Source organism: Ranitomeya imitator, chromosome 3, assembly GCF_032444005.1.
Source record: "Ranitomeya imitator isolate aRanImi1 chromosome 3, aRanImi1.pri, whole genome shotgun sequence".
NCBI classification, from domain to species: domain Eukaryota; kingdom Metazoa; phylum Chordata; class Amphibia; order Anura; family Dendrobatidae; genus Ranitomeya; species Ranitomeya imitator.
The window spans coordinates 712,878,995-712,902,666 of NC_091284.1; the positions used below are offsets into that span (position 1 = coordinate 712,878,995).

At 41.1% G+C, this 23,672-nt stretch overlaps 1 protein-coding gene across 2 annotated transcripts in view; it reads left to right on the forward strand.

Annotated features, from left to right (window-relative positions):
- Window positions 1-23,672, forward strand: part of HDAC7 (histone deacetylase 7) — a 579,208-nt gene that overhangs the window by 342,852 nt on the left and 212,684 nt on the right. For both annotated transcript variants that reach the window (XM_069758685.1, XM_069758686.1), the window contains exon 3: window positions 10,357-10,423. The gene's annotated coding sequence lies outside the window, so the exon portion shown is untranslated. The remainder of the gene's footprint in view (window positions 1-10,356; window positions 10,424-23,672) is intronic.

A 23,672-nucleotide genomic window follows, 5' to 3' on the forward strand; every position in this document is an offset into this window, starting at 1 on the left:
TACGCTGACAGACACAGCAAACCTTCTTGCCACAGCTCGCATTGATGTGCCATCCTGGATGAGCTGCACTACCTCAGCCACTTGTAGAGTCCGGCTCATGCTACCTCGAGTGTGAAAGCACAACCAACATTCAAAAGTGACCAAAACATCAGCCAGAAAGCATTGGTACTGAGATGAGGTCTGTGGTCCCCACCTGCAGAACCACTCCTTTATTGAGTGTGTATTGATAATTGACAATAATTTCCATCTGTTGTCTATTCCATTTGCACAACAGCATGTGAAATTGATTGTCAAACAGTGTTGCTTCCTAAGTGGACAGCTTCATTTCACAGAAATTTGATTTACTTGGAGTTATATTCTGTTGTTTAAGTGTTCCCTTTATTTTTTTGAGCAGTGTATATATAGTATCATTTATTATTTATTTAATGGCCTTCGACTCAATCTCGAGTCATGGTGACTTGATGGATGACTGATCCGTAGGAAGATCGATCTTGCGCAAGCCTAAATATGTCCATCAGTGTCTTTTCTGCCGTTATTTTGATAATATCAAGCCTTCGGGTTGCTGGTGTTCGTATTTGCCTTGTCCCTTATATTTTTCCAACCATGATGGCCTTCTTCAGTGATTGCTCTCTTTATATGATGTGTCCAAAGTAGAGAAGTGGCAGCTTTGGTGATCCTTGCTTTAAGTGACATGTCTGGCTTGATTTGTTCGAAATGGATTTGTTTGTTCTTCTTGCCATCCATGGTATTGATAACATTTTTCTCCAGTAACACATTTCTAAGGCGTTGATTCTTCCATCTGGTTTTTTTATCATCCAGCTTTTGAATCCATATGTTACTACATATACGAGCCGAGTCTTCGTCATCAGTGAAATCTTCTCGATTTGAAGACTTTGTCTAGTGACTTCATTGTTAAAGGGAACCTGTAACCCCCAAAATCGATGGTGAGGTAAGCTCACCGTCATCAGGGGCTTATCTACAGCATTCTGTACCTGAGACACCCATTTGATCAGACCGCAGCAGGACCGCCCCTGGGTGAGTATAATCTAACGTCTTTTTCTCCTCTTTCAGGTAACATCGGGAGCTTATCTACAGCATTACAGAATGCTGTAGATAAGCCCCTGATGATGGTACGCTTACCTCACCATCGATTTTGGGGGTGACAGGTTCCCTTTAATTTGCCCATAGCTATTATATTGACTTCCAGGGTCGTCGCTGCATCTTGAGTGATCATTGACCCGAATAAGTTGTAGTCCTTTATAACATTCAGTTCTGAAAGATGAGAAAAAGAGGTTATGTTATTATACTCACCCAGGGGCGGTCCCGGTGCGGTCAAAGTACTGCAGTGCGCAGGTGCCGGGAAAGGTCAGAGAGGGCCAGTGCCTGTTCACTGCAGTACTTTGCTCTGCCCTCAACAGGGCAGACAAAGTACACCTGCGCTAGAGCCGCAGCGTGAAGACAAGAAGAGGACATCATCGTAAGATAGGAGGCGCCGGACCTGGACCGCCCCTGGGTGAGTATAATCTAACCTCTTTTTCTCATCTTTCAGGATACATCGGGGGCTTATCTACAGCATTACAGAATGCTGTAGATAAGCCCCTGATGCTGGTGGGCTTAGCTCATCTTCGATTTTGGGTGTGACAGGTTCCCTTTAAGTACTGTGCAAATGTTTTAGGCAGGTGTGGAAAAAATGCTGAAAAGTAAGAATGATGCAAAAACATAAACCTGTAAATGATTTAATTTTTATCAATTAACAAAATGCAAAGTGAATGAACCAAAAAAGAAATATCAATGAATTCATTTAGTTTCCAAAATAAACTATTACCATTTCTCTTTTTGAAAGCGTATAATATATAAGAATTTTTATTTTTATTACAGTATATGTAATGTTATTATTACACTATTATAATAGATGTGTGTTTTTTGTAGCCAGACCAAGCTTGCCAATCAGATAAAATGACTATTTACGGAAGTCAGCAAAAGGCTGCAAGTGAAGTAATGATAAGCAGTGTTTTGCTGGTGTGCTTTTAATAAGGGTTACTCAATAACACCAAGCAGGAAACAGACTCTCAACAGTGTTTGGGTTAATGACTGGAGGAAATGCCAGGCTAGAAGTGACATACGTAGAAGTCATTTACCTAAAGCAGTGTGGGTTCACAGCTACTTAGACTATGTTCACACATTGCGTTTTTACTGCATTTTATTTCCGCACGCAAAACCTGCTCTCTTGGCAGTAAAGAAGCTGATTCAAAAAGCAGGTTTTGCTGAGTTTTTGATGCGTTTTTGCTGTGTTTTTATTGCTGCGTTTTTGCTGTGTCTTGTGCATGTTTATAACGTTTAGTGGCCCCCAAAAAAAGCCTGATTTAACTTTCTTAGGTTTTAGCACTAAAAATGCAGCCCAAATTGATACCTGCGTTTTTTCTGCATTTTCACACCTACGCATTATTTTCTATTGGTGAAAAAATGCTACAAATACGCAGAAAAAACACTGAAAATGACATGCTGCAGTTTTAAAAAATGCAGCTGTTTTCTAAATCTGTCAGGGAAATAAACTCAATATGTGTGCATGAGATTTCTGAAATCTCATAGATTTACAGTAGCTGGTACTGTAAAACACAGATTTAAATTTTCAGTAAAAAAGGCAGCAAAAACACAACATGTGAACATAGCCTTAAAGGAGTTTTCCATTTATGCATTCCTTAACGCCATTTGCTGTAGATAAAACTAATATAAGCAGCTATGCTGACGAACCCCTGCTCCAGCACTCCAACCATAGAGCCGCTGACCCCAGTGATTGCTTTAGCAGTCACATGTGTGCTAGTCGTGAAGTCACTGCTGCTTCTGATTTTATCATTTTTATCTACTGTACAGAAAGCCCATACTGTAAAAAAAATCTCTGTCTCTACATTATGCTTATCTCAGATTAAGTGGCAAAAACCTGGTGACAGATTCCCTTTAAATCTTAGACAAGAAGTCAAAAGTGTAATGTAATAAGAAAGAATCTTATAAAGGTTTATCACTAGTGGTGACCAAACTAAATCAGTGGAAACCACTATTGGTTGCCTATGTGGCAAAACCCTGGTGACTGTGACACTAGAGCAGTGATGAGATGACCGGACTAAAGGCCAGCAGCAGGAGTATGGCAGACACACTTGGTGCAAGCCATCACACTTATGGACCCCTTTGGGGCCAGGGTCCTTTTCATCAGCTCCCACGTAAGAGAGAGGGACTTCCAAAGATCCCTTCCTAGATGACAATATATAAAATATCCCTCTCATGGAAAACCTGAGGTAAAGCCCAATCTCCACCCTCTAGCCACAGAGACAGAGGAGGAGGCGAGGAGGGCGAAGAGAAAAGAACCTCCCACCACATACCTGAACCAGGAGACATAGCGTCCCATATCTCCTGGCAACAGCTGATACTGGGAAACCTGGTGTTTCGGGACCCCTGAATAGTATCAGTGCTGGGAGTGTTGGTGTCCCACCTCCCAACCACACCACACCCTGATGCAGGTCCTGGTCCTCAGGAATGGAGAGCAAGGGCAAAGTGGGCTCCACACCGGCCCTCCCCTCTGAAAGCGACACCCCAACTCTCACAACCAGAGAGCAGCGAGAGGCAACCCGGAAGCACAAGGCTCACGCTTGTGTGCAGAGACATAAGAGAGCCCAGGCCCCTTGACCTTCGGAGATTCGCCTTGACACCCACTGGTATCCAAGGTACTAAAACCCTCCTGGTAAGACCACCACCTCCTTCCCGTGTGTTTGACAGTGACAGATTTGCTTTAGTTGAATCCTTTCGCATTATTAACCTGTAACTCCAGACCAAAAAATTCACATCACAACACAAAAAAATGTTAAAGACTTATTATGATTACAGATGAAATTACCGTATGTAATTTCCCAATATACTTTTTGTATCACTTGCTCATGGTTTCCATTTGGTGTATGTTACAGCTCCAGTACAGTTATTGGGGCACCAGTGCGTCCAGCACATCTGCAGGTGACATTTTTGAGTAGATGGATGCCTCCTGGAAAGGCCTCTAATGTTTATACCTCTCTTATGTAGCCCAAATTTAGCCATAGCCCTATCCTTTAAGTACTTTGTGATGCAAGTCTTTAGGTCGACTTTTCCATAGAGGGTTGACTAGGGATGTTGCTGAGTTTGTAAGTATCCTTACTTCTCCTGGCAGCAAGGCATGTCCAGAGCTGTGGAGGATATACCATGACGGCTAATCGCCTCTATTTCCCACTCTCTACTAGGTGCTTGGTGGGTCATGAAAAACCATCACACCACTGTCCACTACAAAAAGGTAGAACAGTGAAGACTGTATATATGGCAATGTCATCCCAATAATGGGCACTGAGGAGGTCTAATTTGAAGTGAGAGAGGAATCTTGATCCGGCATTGAGTGAGGCAAGCGGTGACACTTGAGGTGACACTAATCCAATTTAGAGCACCCAAGCATCTACATCTAGAGTTAAATACAGGTACAATAAAAGTGTCTGAGAGAGACCTAGGAACATTTCATGGGGGAGCAAACAGAAACAAAAATGTCATAGAATATTTGGAAAAATATTTAGAATTGAGAGTCCTCAGTGGTTGATACCTTTTAATGGCTAACTGAAAAGATGGTAACAAATTGCAAGCTTTCGAGACTACACAGGTCTCTTCATCAGGCAAAGAAGTAGTGTATAGTCTCGAAAGCTTGCAATTTGTTATCATCTTCTCAGTTAGCCATTAAAAGGTATCAACCACTGAGGACTCTCAATTCTAAATATGTTTCTATCTACTGGCTAACACGGTACCAAGATATATATCTTTCCTGTATTGAATATTTGGTACATGAATATTCTCTAGACCTTTAGAATAGATCATCTCTCGTATTTTGCATTTCGGCTTCTTTAGCGGTAATTTAGAAGCACCTTTATGTCTGTTTGCACCTAGCCGTTTGATCTTTTGTAGAGGTGTGCTTTACTGTGAACTCAGGAGAGGAGTATCTTGTGGTGTTTTTATAAGGCTTATGTTCTATCCACACAGAAGCGAGGAGGATTAGACTTTCTCCATGGAGTGAGCTGCCCGTGAAGCTGCTGCACATTGCTTATTTTTTGTTCATGGAGCAATCTGGTGTAATAAATAAAGAATGAAATTCCTTAATCTTTCGCTCCGGGGCACTATTCACAGGTATTTGTTAAAGGTGTAGCGTAATATCTACTGAGAATCTTAAGTAAATATTCTCTGCTTCCTTCATGCCGTCTAGTCCAAACAAACGTAGGAAAAAAATCTTGTAGGATCCAAAATGTACAAGTTATTATCCGGTCTGGAAGCTGTTAAAGTTACTGATCTGCAATGTCTTCCCATATACATCAGTAATGTTGGAACTTTGTAATTGAGTTTTATTAACAATGTTGCTGCCTTTGCCTTCTGCTGCCTCTATGTTGCACTGACTATTGCTGGTTGCTGACTGAGAATATGTCAGGAAGCCCTTTATGATGGTCTGATAAGGATTTTGTACCTCTTTAACCTGTCAGTTTCTGAGCGCCTCTTAGTTGATTTGCAGCCATAGACCACATCAAGGTAAAATGCGCAGGGAATCAAAAGCCAAATGGTGACATTTTTTTCATGAAATCCATTTCCAAAAGCTACCTTTTTATTGAGGAAGCAGCAATAAACACTCTGACACCATTATTAACTAGATGCCATTAAGGCTACTTTCACACTAGTCCGTCGGTACGGGCCGTCGCAAACCGTCGGCCCGTACGTACTGACTGTACATGTCCGACGTACTGACGGACAGTGTGATTGATTAGCAGAATGTGGGCAGCGGATGCAGTTTTACAACGCATCCGCTGCCCATTGTAAGTTCCGGGAAGGAGGAGGGGGCGGAGTTTCGGCCGTGCATGCGCGGTCGAAAATGGCGGACCCGATGCACAAAAAAAGTTACATGGAACGTTTTTTGTGTGTCGCGGCCGCCAAAAAACACGACGCATCCGTCGCACGACGGATGCGACGTGTGGCAATACGTCACAATGCGTCGCTAATGCAAGTCTATGGAGAAAAAACGCATCCTGCGGGCAACTTTGCAGGATGCGTTTTTTCTCCAAAACGACGCATCGCGACGTCCGTCACACGATGTTAGTGTGAAAGTAGCCTTAAAGTGCCACACAAATGTCACAAGGAGCACCACCAATAAGTAGTCCATTCCAATACAACAGACTGGCGGTAGGACACCACCCAAAGTGATTAGGTCTCTGCATATCACTGACAGATGGTTCCACCTACCTACATGACTGACCCTCTCCCAAAATACTATTGCCCATTGTAAATGTCCAATGGAAAATTGACAGTGTAAGACCGAGATCACACTTGTGCTGGACCCTCGTACTTGCCTTTGGAGGCTTTGCCGCAAGTTCTATGATTTTCACATGCAATCTGAGATTGTTTTTTTCCATAAAAATTACCAAATAGATTCAATTATAGTCAATGTGTTCCATCAGGATCCATTTGTGTCCATCATGGGACAGATCCATATCCGTTATGAAAAATACCCTTTATAATCATTCCTGTTTGTGACTTGGCAAACCTACTGCACATCCCGTCTTCTTGAAATCAAGTCAAATAGAAATGTTTATCTATAGAGAAGACTACATAGTTGATTACACATAACGAAATAATATTCTGCAGCCCTAAGGGTTTTTTTAAACACTTTCTATATTATAGAATAGATGTGTTACAAAATGTATTCAACCCTACTTTGGCATTTTGTATATTCTAACAATTAAGGACGTGGCTTAGTTTGGTACTTAAGGACCTTCTTCTCTGTGTTTGAAATCTGAAACTTCCTAATCTTTCTATCAAGTTGTTTGAGGGTTTGTATTTTAGAATGGCAATATTATGGGATTTATATAATGTATTGTGTATCATTTGTATGGTATGGGTGGAAAAAAATTTACTGTTGTTTTTAGGGTTTCCCGACATGGTAAATGGGTACTTCCCGACATGGTAAATGGGTACTTCCAAGTACACTTGCAAGCTAAACGAAAAGTTCTGAGAGAAGTTAACAGTTAACAGAGAGAGGCAGGAATGTGTGGCTAGCTCTCCACTCACAGAGGAATACCAGCTGGGGGGGGAGGGGAATTGAAAATGGAGCCGCCTGCGCAGTAGAAGCTATAGGTGTGTAGCTGTGATCCGATAGCTGCTGCTGTGCAGGCGGCGCCATCTTGGAGGAGGATTTTTTTCCTCTCCAGTAAGATAGCAATGCCGGCACATGTGCAGCAGCAGCAGCTATTGGATCACAGCTACACACCTATAGCTGCTACTGCGCAGGCACGGGTGGCGCCATTTAAAAATGTTTTTTCTTCTAGCGGATAACATCAAGAAAATGTATTATTGCCACACTAAACATGCAATTATGCTGCAGAGCAGGTGCCATGGCAGGCATCTGCCTGCAGAATTGTTTTGTCTCTTTCTTCAGTATGTTAGTCTTTCTTCAGTCTGCATTATGAATATGTAATCAGAGCATCACATGACCAACCCCGCCTTAGGGCACGAGAATCTTATTAACTACAAACTGAATATAAAGATTAAAGAACAACCACAAGATGGATTTCATCAACCAAGGTATCATTATAATCAGTATAACGATGCCAACCTGACACTGTCTGTGGGTTACTGTGCACAATCCTGCTGACCGGTTCCCTTTAAGACTCACCATGTTAACATTAAATTTAAGGTGGCTTTCAGTGGGACTGGCCAACCATCTAATGTCTATGAGGTCTACAGATTTCTCCCATCTGATGACATCGGGGCAGAAAAGGATTAGGCTTGTTGATTTACAACACCCAATGCATTTGTTTCCCAAGTGGTTGGAAATGTCTAGCAGTTAAGTGTCCATGTGTTTGGGCGAGTTGTCAGAAATAGATGTTACCCATCTAAACTTTTGGCCAACCACTATCTAAGGTGTTGGGGAACCTGATGACTACTTTGGAGCAGCTGGAGATGACATATGGTAGGCATGATGGGAACTTAAAATAACTCATAAAGTCGAGCAATTTGTCTAGACATGAAAGAGCAAAGCAAGAAAACATCCTAATCCCAGTAGATAATTTCCATTTTATGGCTGGAATTTCTGCACAGAAGATGACATTTCTTGTAGTGACTCCTCAGACATGATTAAGATGAGTCGAAACATAATCAGCATTGTTCTAGATCAAATGGCCGTCTGATTGTACTTCAGCCATTAATCAAAGACTGTCTGAGCAAAAGGTTATGATACAAATAAACCACAATGCAAGTCCATGGAGGATAAGTTTCCTTTCTCCCAACCCATTGCATTGTTAAATGGATATATTATATACAGAGGCTCCGGCGGGAGTCACACAATCGGGAAGTGAAGTGTTTACAAGGCTCACTAAAAATAAATACATGGAGAATGCTTCCAAGATGATGTATCCAGCAAACTCTTTTAATCAGCGTTCAGATGAATACTTATATTGTTCTTTTACATCCATGTCATTTGTAACAAATCAACAAAGCCATGCAGCTTACTGTAAGCACGCTGGCTTCTTAAAGACACAGTAATGGAGGGTCATTATGGACAACATAGCTAAATATCCTACATGTGAGGTTGGCCACACACTGGGAAATGCAACCAAAATTGCTCAATACCGTGCAGTTAGGAATTAGAGGAAATCTAAGTGTTTTAGTTCTTGGTTTAAATTGACCAATATGATTACGGTATATGTGGGGGAAAATACTTCAATTAAATCCAACCATAGAGTTAAATCACCCATTAACTAGTTTTAGCTAAAACTGGTAAACAAATAGGGGTCAATGATCATTGTATTGTTGTGTGGTGGCACCGTACTAAGAACAAAAGGATCAAACATTGAAATCCAATATGTTTGAGCCTCCTTTTTCCCTGACATTATTAAAATATACAGGTTAAACCAACTTTTCTGTGACTTTACTCTATGCGACTGCACACTTCCGAATCCGGACAGTGTGCTGTTCACAAGCTGTCAGGATTCACCGGTATTGCCAGTGAGAACAGGAGATCACGTGACCACAAGGGTGCGATTTGCTTCCACCTCCGGCCACAGTTTGACTAGACAAGCATGACTTCTCTTAGTGCAAGTGAATTAAGAGAAGCCAAGCAGGACTAGTTGGCACATGACCTATTGTATACAAATCACATATTTACAGTAACGTGACCATCCGCACTCACCGACTCTGACCTTCATGAGCAGCACCTTGAGAACGAGTTGTTTAAAAGTCCAAGGTACTGAAGTGTTCCAGTCGTTGTGACTCTCGGGGGGCTAAACTCACTGGGAGTTGTGACCACACTTGAGTTACGGCACATTAGCACTGCACTTTTTTTCACACATTTAAGAACGCTCCCTTCCATTCTAGGCTTTCTGAATAAGTAAAGGATTTTTTAAATTTCCGCTTTGGCAAAGGGAAAGCTACCTACTTCCTCACTGTGGTCTTCTTATCCAGAGGAATGGTTAGATTTGTTAGGAACCATTCTCTTTTGGGAGAGGGCTTGCAATGGATCTCATGCTTGTGCACCTTTTTTTGCACTTTGGTGGAGAAAGTATGACTTCATGCCTATGAGGAAAAGAAAAGAAGCAATGCTGTCTTCAGTTTGGTCTCTGACATGAGCTACTTTACAATTTTTTTTCCATGGAGCATTGCCTTAAAAAGCCAGTATCCCTCCTGACCTTGGAAAAAAAAATATTTCTAATCTCAGTCAACCCCATTAAGAAAGTTGTAACACAAAACACAATCCTTTAACTGAAGCTTAATACTAATAAAATGCCAGTACTACAGAACAGAGAATGATCCAAGCATAACGCTCTTTAATTCTTTTACATTCAGGTCCATAAATGGGGGTTTCATGGTCCCAAATAAAGGGTAATTCTGATAGATATCTCCATTGTGTACTTACTCATGTGAACAAATACTGTCACCTTTATTTTCGCTCTGTCTTAGATCTGTACAGCAGTATGAGGATTAGGATGTGGAATGTTGGCTCCTTCTCTTAGTTCCATTCCTATGAGAAAAGATTTGTGTTATTAATACAGCTGTCAATGTCTATCATATCCCTGTATGGTTCTTAACTATGTGCCTGCATCTGCAATGCTCCAATCTGGAGGCTGTAAATGGTAATGCCGGGATTTTCTATGGGAATTATTATACTAAAAGATTATGGAGGGCTATTGGTTAATTTACAAAAAATAATCATTGGGACCCAAAAGGATGTATTAATAGGTCAATTGTGGACTGAATTCTTGGCTTGTCCAATCAGTAGGTGCAGATTTATAGGGTCAATGATCTGACTCAAATTCTATATTCCAGATATACATAGAAAATGGAAGACATCTGTAGCCTGTGAACCTCGCGGTGGAGGCGGTACCACTAACAGGTAGATATGTTAAATGTAAAAAATCGACATCTCCACATACCAGTTCATTGTAGATTATTACGATTATGAGCAGACATAATCAGTGTGCCGGCCGTAAAGCAGTCACCGCTGTGCTCTGCTTTACGGCCGGCGCTCACAGTCAGTGCAGGTAAGCTGACGCCGGGGGACGTGACAGACATCAGAATGTGAGTATGTACTGTTTTTTTTTTTTACTTTTACAATGGCAACCAGGGTAAATATTGGGTTACTAAGCGCGGCCCTGCGCTTAGTAACCCGATATTTACCCTGGTTACCAGTGAACACATCACTGGATCGGCGTCACACATGCTGATCCAGCGATGACAGCGGGTGATCAGCGACCAAAAAAAGGTCCTGATCATTCCCCAGCGACCAACGATCTCTCAGCAGGGGCCTGATCGTTGGTCGCTGTCACACATAACGAGATCGTTAGCGGGATCGTTGCTACTTCACAAAAAAGCGTGACGTTGCAACGATATCGTTAACTAAATCGTTATGTGTGAAGGTACCTTTAATTAGCCTGCTAGGGTTATGGCTTCTTCACTATAATCATTTGGAAAGGCCAGGTGATGCAAACTTCCCAGCTTTAAAAAAAAACCAGCCTCCTCTAACCTAGTGCCAAAAAACAGCAGCCATGGGTTTTTCTAAGCAGCTCCTTAACACTCTAAAAATGAAAATGGTGGAGGTGCACAAAGCAGGAGAAGGCTATAAGAAGATAGCAAAGCCTTTTCAAGTTGTCCTTTGCTCAGTTCGAAATGTAATTAAGAAACGGCAATTAACAGGAACAGTTGAGGTCAAGATAAGGTCTGGAAGACCACACAAAATTTCAGTGATGGCTTCTGGTAGGATAGCTATAGAGGCACATCCTGCTTGCCTGCAAAATACATTCAGAAAGATTTAGCAGACTCTGAAGTTGTGGTACATTGCTTTACTGTTCAGAGACACCTGCACAAATATGGCCTTTATTTAGGAGTCACCAGAAAAAAACCTCTCCTGTGCATTTTGGAAACAAGTTCTGTGGATCAATGAGGTTAAAATAGAACTCTTTGGCCACAGTGATCAAAGGTATGTGTGTAGAAAAAAGGGCACAACGTTTCAAGAAAAGAACATGATTTTTAAATATATTGGAAAATTCATAGTTGGAGTACAGTACAGGTTTCATCTCGGTTTCTCACTTGAAACACTTAAATACATATGTAAGTATATATCAATGTACTGGACTCGTGCCTGCTATTGAAGGTGTACAACAACTTCATCTGTATTTTCTGTATTTTATGAGGAATATTTAGCTAAACATATATATCTATCTCTAGTACTTTCTTGTTCAGCTGACTCTGATCTATATACTGAAATGCCGTATGTCAGGGACTCGTCATCCTGTTACCTCCACACATCTCAATGTTCCATGCCACTTGGTCCACTTAAAAACTCAGATGTAATTTTCTTACTAATCACCTTTGTAAACAGTTTGTGCTAAAATTGTACAGCACTAATGAATCAGTCGGTTAGAACAGGAAATGAGGAAAAACGCTTGTATGTTACATTACACAATCACACCTATAAGGTTTCAGTACACTTGGCATTGGTCCAGCTTGAGGAACACTTCATGAAAGAAGCCAGAAGTAATAGATCTTAATTTCTTTCTATATGTATACTGTAGCAGGAGAGACCCAAACCTATAGCACAGTAAAGTCTAAAGAAAGTAGCCGAGGATGGTTTAATAGAGGCAAGAAAACTTTGCCCCCATTTATATGATTCTTAAAAACAACAACATTTTTAAAAAAAACACGCTATAAAACATGTTAAATATCACCGGTCACGAGTGAGATAAGATAGATCTATTTAAACAGTTCTCTTCTTCAAGCAGTTGTCTCATTAGAGGTTCCAAAACTTTGTCAACTAAAGGAACCAGCTAGCGATCTTTCTACAAAATGCTAAGCTATCGGCCATATTCATAAGTCAAGTCACTATGCCTACTTATGCCTCTACATTGGGCTACAAGTCACCATATAGTCAGGTGGTGTCAGGGCTATATACTGTACCTGTTTATGGATATCTTTACTATGCTACAGAACTAACTTTGGAGAATCTCGGCCTTAGGAAAATCCTGTTAGAGCATTTGGATTTCACAGAATGTGTTTATTCATTCGGAGTCCCCACTAAAATACTAATTAGAAGCTCACTGCAAACAGCAGATCGAGCTCTGGAGGACTCATGATTGCATTATATAGATGGCCATTAGATTCAATGGGTGCCATGTAATATACTATATAGACAAGAATATTGGGACATGCTTTATCACTGAATTCAGATCTTTCATTTAATCTCTTTGGCACAAATGTATAAAATCCAACCCTACGAAATGTAGTCTGCCTTTAATAACAACTATGAAAGATTGGGTTATTCTAAAGGTCACCAGCGCGGACATGTAATTGGAAGTCAGTTTGTGAAATTTCTTATTTGCAAATTTTTACACATTAATTTGTGAGCGGCATAGTTGAAAACTGGAAACATGTAGGGACCACCACACCTTCTTCCTCAGGACAAACCCGACCTGTCTTCATCAGCCTTGTCCTGATGAAGAAGTGTGAGACTTCAAAATGCATTGACAAAAAAACGCATTCCTGGATCTCTGACTCCTGTTCATTATTCATTCACTGGCAATGTAGAATTAACCCATTTTTCTACAGCTTTTAACGTGTTTTTTTATGAGACAAAGTTCAGTTCTACTGTTCCGTGTTAGTTACATTTCTCACACTGGTAACTCCTTCTTTCATTTAAAACAAGCTCTGGAGGCAGATTCTCATGCAGATCAATGTTCGACCCAAAGATCTTAACAGCAGATTTGCATATAAGGAAAACATGGATTTCTCGAATAATAGATATAATCAAGAACAAACGAGTAAATTCTTACCAATGGTGTAATCGATAAACAGGCTTATACAGAAAGAAGCTTGGGAACGTTTGCTCGTAATAATATTTTTTGTATGATAATAGCCCTGTGTAAAAGGTGCTTCCCTGGAATGCATTCACTGGCAGCTCTGTGGTGACTGAGGTCAGGTCACTAGGTTCTAGTGAAGATATTGATTCTCCATGTAGATTGTATGGCTTTGTGAGTCATTATATGTACCTATGACTGATGGGTGTGGCTGAAATGATTACGGTAAATTCCCTAATTAGTGGGGGTGTGCACCTACCTTTACACAATATGTGCGTTTAAAGTATTCCAGTGCTACTGCTTGATTCTGTTAGAGTGATATGTAAAAATACTTCTCACACTCATTGACTTTTTTGGAGCTCTGAGTTAGCTGGTTCTATCTGATAGGTCATTTCCTCAGCAAGCATGAGATCTGAAAGAAAATCTGTCCACATGACAATATACCAAAAGAAATTTATATACAGATAGTTCTCAAGTCAAAACAAGAAATGCAGTATGTATATATATATATATATATATATATATATATATATATATATATATATATATATATATATATAAATATATATATATAGACCTACTGATATCACAGTAACATATAGCCCTACAAAAAGGATCAAATGCATCAATGCTATCTTTCCCTGAAGAAAGCCGCCACTGCCGCGGCGATACGCATGGGAGCTTACCCCACATCCCCCCTTTTTTTCTTCCCCTCCTCTTCCCTCTATCATTGCGCATATGGCCTTAGCCTGACACCACCCTTTGGAGCCTATTAGGCGTATGTATATTCTTGATTCAGATGTGCATGGACCTTATTATACCCAGTGGTTTTTTGATCCTTATGGCTCTATTGTTTGTAGCCTTTAGGCATTGACCATTCTTTTCTTGCTAGGACCTATTTTGATCCTTTTTGTAGGGCTATATAAAACCAGGGATTCAAGCTTGAGGAGGCTAATTTGCATATTCCAGGTGCCTTCTGAGAAAGCGAAGAGTCTCCCTAAGCTAGAAGATCGTTGGGTACAGCCGGGACCAGCTGCTTGGAAAGAATCACCAAACCAGGGATTCAAGCTTGAGGAGGCTAATTTGCATATTCCAGGTGCCTTCTGGGAAAGCGAAGAGTCTCCCTAAGCTAGAAGATCGTTGGGTACAGCCGGGACCAGCTGCTTGGAAAGAATCACCAAACCAGGGATTCAAGCTTGAGGAGGCTAATTTGCATATTCCAGGTGCCTTCTGGGAAAGCGAAGAGTCTCCCTAAGCTAGAAGATCGTTGGGTACAGCCGGGACCAGCTGCTTGGAAAGAATCACCAAACAAAGAATTTTTGCCTGTAGGACATTATTGCAAGAGAGCTTGGCTGAGTAGATTACACAAGAAGGAAAACACACAGCAAGTCAGCAGGATCTAGGAGCAACATGGCAGATGTGACAACCTACATGGTGAGCTGCAGCATGTGCTACATGTTCACAGATCGACCAGAAGAAGAATTAAATTTCACCTGTCAGAAGTGTAGACTAGTGGCCCTTTTAGAAGAAAAGGTGCGGGGTCTGGAAGAAAGAATAGCAACTTTGAAACTCATCAAAGAGAATGAAGACTTTCTAGACAGAACAGAAGCATCTCTACTGGTCACAGAAGGTGAAAAAAGTGTCAGAGAACCTCCAAAAGCAGATGAGTGGAAGCATGTGACCAAAAGAAGCAAGAAGACCATAGAGAAATCACCAACCACACAACTGAAGAACCGATATCAAATCTTTGTAGAGGATGAAGATGGCACACCTAAGGATGAAGCAATACCAGCAAGCAAAAAAGAAAAGGGCACACAGCAACAAGTGACAGCAAAAAGTACAGCCAAGAAGCAACGAAGAGTGGTGGTGGTGGGAGACTCACTACTGAGAGGCACAGAAGCAGCCATCTGCAGACCGGACATAACTGCAAGAGAAGTATGCTGCCTTCCAGGTGCGATGATCAAGGATGTAACCGATAGGATACCAAAGCTCTTCAACTCCAAGGACGTCCACCCATTTCTTCTGATACATGTTGGCACCAATGACACGGCAAGGAAGGACCTACCGACAATCTGCAAAGACTTTGAAGAGTTGGGGAAGAAAGTAAAGGAACTGGATGCACAGGTAGTTTTTTCTTCTATCCTTCCAGTAGACGGGCATGGCACCAGGAGATGGAACAGGATCCTTGATGCAAACAACTGGCTAAGACGATGGTGCAGACAACAAGGATTCGGATTCCTGGACCACGGTGTGAATTACTTGTACGATGGACTCCTCGCCAGAGATGGACTACACCTCAACAAACCTGGGAAACACACATTCGCCAGAAGACTCGCTACACTCATCAGGAGGGCGTTAAACTAGAAGAAGAGGGGACGGGAAGAAAAACATTAGACTTGAACAAAGAAGATCCAGGAAAACAAACTCAGAAGGGAGGTAAGAACATTTCTAAAACAATCCACAGCGAGGAGATTGGAACAAAACAAAATCCTCTAAACTGCATGCTTGCAAACGCCAGAAGCCTGACAAACAAGATGGAAGAACTAGAAGCAGAAATATCTACAGGTAACTTTGACATAGTGGGATGTTGTGAATTCTGTGGCTGAGTTCACTTCTGTGGTCACAAGTGGTATTGCAGTCTCTGGGCTTCCTCCCTCAGGTGTTTTGGTGAGCTCGTTGGCTGCCTTGCTATTTAGCTCCACCTGAGTCTGTCTTCCTTGCTCCTTGTCAATGTTCCAGTGTTGGATCTGAGCTACTGCATCTTTCCTTGGGCCTGCTGCTCTGCTAGATAAGTGCTTCTAGTTTGTTTTCTGTTTTTTCTGTCCAGCTTGCTATTAACTTTTGCTGGAAGCTCTGAGAAGCAAAGGGGTGCACCGCCGTGCTGTTAGTTCGGCACGGTGGGTCTTTTTGCCCCTTTGCGTGGTTTTCGTTTTAGGGTTTTTTGTAGACTGCATAGTTCTCTTTGCTATCCTCGCTCTGTCTAGAATATCGGGCCTCACTTTGCTGAATCTATTTCATTCCTACGTTTGTCTTTTCATCTTGCTAACAGTCATTATATGTGGGGGGCTGCCTATTCCTTTGGGGTATTTCTCTGAGGTAAGTCAGGCTTGTATTTCTATCTTCAGGCTAGTCAGCTCCTCAGGCAGTGCCGAGTTGCATAGGTAGTTGATAGGCGCAATCCACTGCTGCTTATAGTTGTGTGAGGATAGATCAGGTACTGCAGTCTACAGAGATTCCACGTCTCAGAGCTCGTCCTATTGTTTTTGGTTATTGCCAGATCTCTGTATGTGCGCTGATTACTGCACGCTGTGTTGCCTGATTGCCAGCCATAACAGTGGGAATAACCGAGACATGGTTAGATGAAAGCTATGACTGGGCAGTTAACTTACAGGGTTACAGTCTGTTTAGAAAGGATCGTAACAATCGGAGAGGAGGAGGGGTTTGTCTCTATGTAAAGTCTTGTCTAAAGTCCACTTTAAGGGAGGATATTAGCGAAGGAAATGAGGATGTCGAGTCCATATGGGTCGAAATTCATGGAGGGAAAAATGGTAACAAAATTCTCATTGGGGTCTGTTACAAACCCCCAAATATAACAGAAACCATGGAAAGTCTACTTCTAAAGCAGATAGATGAAGCTGCAACCCATAATGAGGTCCTGGTTATGGGGGACTTTAACTACCCGGATATTAACTGGGAAACCGAAACCTGTGAAACCCATAAAGGCAACAGGTTTCTGCTAATAACCAAGAAAAATTATCTTTCACAATTGGTGCAGAATCCAACCAGAGGAGCAGCACTTTTAGACCTAATACTATCTAATAGACCTGACAGAATAACAAATCTGCAGGTGGTCGGGCATCTAGGAAATAGCGACCACAATATTGTACAGTTTCACCTGTCTTTCACTAGGGGGACTTGTCAGGGAGTCACAAAAACACTGAACTTTAGGAAGGCAAAGTTTGACCAGCTTAGAGATGCCCTTAATCTGGTAGACTGGGACAATATCCTCAGAAATAAGAATACAGATAATAAATGGGAAATGTTTAAGAACATCCTAAATAGGCACTGTAAGCGGTTTATACCTTGTGGGAATAAAAGGACTAGAAATAGGAAAAACCCAATGTGGCTAAACAAAGAAGTAAGACAGGCAATTAACAGTAAAAAGAAAGCATTTGCACTACTAAAGCAGGATGGCACCATTGAAGCTCTAAAAAACTATAGGGAGAAAAATACTTTATCTAAAAAACTAATTAAAGCTGCCAAAAAGGAAACAGAGAAGCACATTGCTAAGGAGAGTAAAACTAATCCCAAACTGTTCTTCAACTATATCAATAGTAAAAGAATAAAAACTGAAAATGTAGGCCCCTTAAAAAATAGTGAGGAAAGAATGGTTGTAGATGACGAGGAAAAAGCTAACATATTAAACACCTTCTTCTCCACGGTATTCACGGTGGAAAATGAAATGCTAGGTGAAATCCCAAGAAACAATGAAAACCCTATATTAAGGGTCACCAATCTAACCCAAGAAGAGGTGCGAAACCGGCTAAATAAGATTAAAATAGATAAATCTCCGGGTCCAGATGGCATACACCCACGAGTACTAAGAGAACTAAGTAATGTAACAGATAAACCATTATTTCTTATTTTTAGGGACTCTATAGCGACAGGGTCTGTTCCGCAGGATTGGCGCATAGCAAATGTGGTGCCAATATTCAAAAAGGGCTCTAAAAGTGAACCTGGAAATTATAGGCCAGTAAGTCTAACCTCTATTGTTGGTAAAATATTTGAAGGGTTTCTGAGGGATGTTATTCTGGATTATCTCAATGAGAATAACTGTTTAACTCCATATCAGCATGGCTTTATGAGAAATCGCTCCTGTCAAACCAATCTAATCAGTTTTTATGAAGAGGTAAGCTATAGGCTGGACCACGGTGAGTCATTGGACGTGGTATATCTCGATTTTTCCAAAGCGTTTGATACCGTGCCGCACAAGAGGTTGGTACACAAAATGAGAATGCTTGGTCTGGGGGAAAATGTGTGTAAATGGGTTAGTAACTGGCTTAGTGATAGAAAGCAGAGGGTGGTTATAAATGGTATAGTCTCTAACTGGGTCGCTGTGAACAGTGGGGTACCGCAGGGGTCGGTATTGGGACCTGTTCTCTTCAACATATTCATTAATGATCTGGTAGAAGGTTTACACAGTAAAATATCGATATTTGCAGATGATACAAAACTATGTAAAGCAGTTAATACAAGAGAAGATAGTATTCTGCTACAGATGGATCTGGATAAGTTGGAAACTTGGGCTGAAAGGTGGCAGATGAGGTTTAACAATGATAAATGTAAGGTTATACACATGGGAAGAAGGAATCAATGTCACCATTACACACTGAATGGGAAACCACTGGGTAAATCTGACAGTGAGAAGGACTTGGGGATCCTAGTTAATGATAAACTTACCTGGAGCAGCCAGTGCCAGGCAGCAGCTGCCAAGGCAAACAGGATCATGGGGTGCATTAAAAGAGGTCTGGATACACATGATGAGAGCATTATACTGCCTCTGTACAAATCCCTAGTTAGACCGCACATGGAGTACTGTGTCCAGTTTTGGGCACCGGTGCTCAGGAAGGATATAATGGAACTAGAGAGAGTACAAAGGAGGGCAACAAAATTAATAAAGGGGATGGGAGAACTACCATACCCAGATAGATTAGCGAAATTAGGATTATTTAGTCTAGAAAAAAGACGACTGAGGGGCGATCTAATAACCATGTATAAGTATATAAGGGGACAATACAAATATCTCGCTGAGGATCTGTTTATACCAAGGAAGGTGACGGGCACAAGGGGGCATTCTTTGCGTCTGGAGGAGAGAAGGTTTTTCCACCAACATAGAAGAGGATTCTTTACTGTTAGGGCAGTGAGAATCTGGAATTGCTTGCCTGAGGAGGTGGTGATGGCGAACTCAGTCGAGGGGTTCAAGAGAGGCCTGGATGTCTTCCTGGAGCAGAACAATATTGTATCATACAATTAGGTTCTGTAGAAGGACGTAGATCTAGGGATTTATTATGAAGGGAATATAGGCTGAACTGGATGGACAAATGTCTTTTTTCGGCCTTACTAACTATGTTACTATGTTACTATGTATATGGTATTGTGATATCAGTAGGTCTATATATATACTGCATTTCTTGTTTTGACTTGAGAACTATATGTATATAAATATCTTTTGGCACATTGATTACATTGCATATGGCTATACCCTAGGTCACTGCATTATATTACTACTCTGGAGGGGATAGGGATGTGGGTTGTCATTTTCCCTATATTAGGATATGACTGTTGTGCTGCATGTTGCACTTTTAAATGTTTTTAATCCCTTTTTTCTGTGTGAAATGTCTTTGTATGTGTTGTACGTATTTTTTGTAATGCTTATCAATAAAATTTTGCATTTTCTACATGTTTGAGGTGCTCCCATATGTGTGGGCATGATCTTTTTTCTTAGTTAGATTGTAGTTTTTCAAGCCCATGGTGAGCCCCAATATCTTTGTATATAGCGGTGCCCTCCGCCTTTTTGAATTTACAATATTAAATATACCGTACGTCTAATGATACTGGTGTATTTACTTAAAACTCACACTACAATTTACATTTTTCCCCTAGTATTAAAATGAGCATTGTATAAATCCAATCTGAGCTGAATTTAAAAATGCTCAATTGATATGATTATTCAGCCATTCTAACATGGATTTTCAAAGTAAGTACACTAGCCCCATCTGTGCTAAAATGTGTTTAATAACAGATGAAGACAAACCACATGTCCAGTCCATGCAGTTGCATAGGAGCCCAGTTGATTTAAACTATACATAGTCTCAATCACAGCTTACTGTCCTCTTTTGTGTGTGTTTTCTCTCATCTGAGTACACAATGGAGAGGCTAATCCAAGGGTCTTACCACAAACTAAGCACTTTCAGTAGTGAGCCACAGCCTGCACTGTAATATTGTTATTTATTTATATAGCACCATTAATTCCATGGTGCTGTACATGAGAAAAGGGGCTACATACAGGGTTATAGATAACGTTTACAGTAAACAAGTTTACAATGACAGACAGATACAGAGCGAAGAGGACCCTGTCCTTGCGGACTTACATTCTACGGGATAATGGGGAGACAGAAGGTTGGGAAAGCAGCAGCTCTGGCAGTGGTGAGGCGGCAGCTCTGGTGGTTGGTGAGGCGGCAGCTCTGGTGGTTGGTGAGGCGGCAGCTCTGGCAGTTGGTGAGGCGGCAGCTCTGACGGTTGGTGAGGCGGCAGCTCTGGTGGTTGGTGAGGCGGCAGCTCTGGCGGTTGGTGAGGCGGCAGCTCTGGCGGTTGGTGAGGCGGCAGCTCTGGCAGTCGGTGAGGTGGCGGCTCTGGCGGTTGGTGAGGCAGCAGCTCTGGCGGTTGGTGAGGTGGCAGCTCTGGTGGTTGGTGAGGCGGCAGCTCTGGCAGTTGGTGAGGCGGCAGCTCTGGCGGTTGGTGAGGCGGCAGCTCTGGTGGTTAGTGACATGGGAGAATGGTTATTATAGGCTGTAGGCTTTCCTGAAGAGATGGGTTTTCAGGTTCCGTCTGAAGGATCCGAGGGTGGTGGATAATTGGACGTGTTGAGGCGTGGAGTTCCAGAGGATGGGGGATATTCGGGAGAAATCTTGGAGGCGGTTGTGTGAGGAACGAATAAGTGTGGAGAAGAGTAGGAGGTCTTGGGAGGATCGAAGATTACGTGATGGAAGATAGTGGGAGATTAGTTCAGAGATACAGGGAGGGGACAGGTTGTGGATGGCTTTGTAGATCAGTGTCAGTAGTTTGAACTGGATTCGTTGGGGAATTGGGAGCCAGTGGAGGGATTTGCAGAGGGGAGAAACAGGGGAGTAGCGAGGAGAGAGGTGGATTAGCCGGGCAGCAGAGTTGAGGACAGACTGGAGTGGTGCAAGAGAGTTAGCAGGGAGGCCACAGAGGATGGTGTTGCAGTAATCGAGGTGGGAGATGATGAGGGCATGCACAAGAGTTTTAGTAGATTGTGGGCTGAGGAAGGGATGGATTCTGACAATAAAGGAAGTTGGAAATAGTACTGGTACATAGAGATACATCTCAATATAGCAGTGCAGTTCTACAGACCTATACCTTACGAGTAAAAAAAGAAAGGCTGAAAAGTAAACACCAATTTTTTTTTTCATAAAGTTAATAAAAATAATGGTGCAAAACAGTAAACAATATAATTTTTTAATACACTTTTCAAATAAATGTCACAAGCTAGTAAATAACACTGACATCCCTGTAATCATAACAACCTCTACAATACAATAAACACATTCTTTTTGGTAACTGATAAATGTTTTAAAAGAAAAGGCACAATGCTTTTTTTCCAAGTTAATCTACAACAAAAAATAATATAAATCTAAAACTTATTTTCAACATATTTGATTAGCACAACGGTGTCTAAAAAAAGCTATAGCTTGCAAAAAAACAGGACCTCAAATAGTAAAGTTTATGTAAAAATATATAAAAATATATAAAAAAGATATGGTTATGAATATGTGAAAATGAAAACAAAAAAAAACATTTTCTGGCCATCTGAACAAGTGCATCACAAAAAATTCCATATGTAAAGATTATGTAGGTATGTATTTTAGATATTCCTGCGTGCACTAAAGATATTCAGGCATAATGTGTGAATGTGTGTGATGTACTAGTATGTATCAGTATGTACATATTTTGGGGTAAGCATGAGGGTATGACAGGGGAGAGGGGAGGGCAGCCTCACATTCCACGCAGGGGATCTTCACTGTCAGTATCTGCCCCTGTTCATCAGGTATGATGTTTATACTGTGAAGCATCGGCTTTAACCTTGGTAACATAGCAGTAAATCTTTTATAAACTCAGTATTCTTGTGTTACACCAAACAAGAAACATTGATGCCTGAGTTTTATTCTTATGACGCAAGATTTGTGTGGAATATCTGCAACATGATTTCAGTGTTAAATCTGGCAAACAATATCTGGCACACCGTTATCCTTTACCATATGGAAAAGCAAGGAAAATGCTGGTGGAGCTCAGTCCAAACTGTTATTAGTTGGCAAGAGCGCCCATTGTGCTGAGAAAGAAGCCAGTGTGTTGAATCATAAGGCATTATGAATCCAGTATTTAGTGCCAGGCCTAATCGTTATGTGCACATATGAGACAGAAAAAGATTGGCTCTGTGTCCCGCAGCCATGGCTCATGAACTGGAAGACTCCAAGAGCTTCAGCAGTTTTTGAGTATGGGAAAACTGCATACAATTTGGGTTGGAGTATAGTCCTCAAAAAATGAGCTACAGCCTCCATTATCAATGGAACAATATTCATCTTGGACCTGATTTTTTTTCTGTCCCATTCCTTTTGCCAATTGGATTGTCGTTTTCTGTTTGTGAAAAAAAGCAGAACGAGTCAGAAAAATATTATCCTGTCTTTATTTTACTGGAGGTGGTCACCATCTAGCTTGGAGCAGGAGTCAATCAGGCAGTCAAGCAGGAGTTTATTTCCTGAACTTGATTCTTCTAATAAATAGTGCAATTAAAATAAGACATGAGAACAAGCCAGGACCTTTGTTGGTACTTTGTTTTGTAAGATCGGCAACATGTTTACTTGTTTGTAACATTTTCATTTCCAGCAACTTAGCCAAAATAATTAGTAATTCACTTCACTAATCTTTTCCTCTAAACTCACGTGTTGGTCCATTACATAGTCAGAACATTACAATAATAGCAGAATCATTCTCATGTACCACATTTGGGGTCTCTTCCACTTTAACAAAAGTCTCAGCCATCACTTATTACTACATTGATTCACATAGGATGTTTGTGATGGCTGGTCTAGAGAGGAAAAGTACCGTATACTCTATTTGTGTTTAGCACACACTTTATTATAGCCAAATCAAATTTCCAAATTATTCACTCTATACACAGATGGCTGTGATTCATCTTGAAACATATAAATAATATGTGGTGGAATTTCTACTTCGCAGGAAAAGGTGAGAATTTATGCCATCGTATTCTATATTCCGTTGTGGTTTCTTAATGGTAAAGATTTGAGATTAAAAAAAAAAAAAGATTGCATTTGTTAATTTGTCTTTGACTTTTGTCTAAAATTTCTGATCAGCCTCCAGACAATAGATTTTCTTAGTTGACATTTAGTCTGATCAAAGCAGACGTCACCTAACTTCCTTGTACTGCTTGCCATGTCCCAAAAGAGTCCTGACAAGCTTGGGAATGACTTGAAT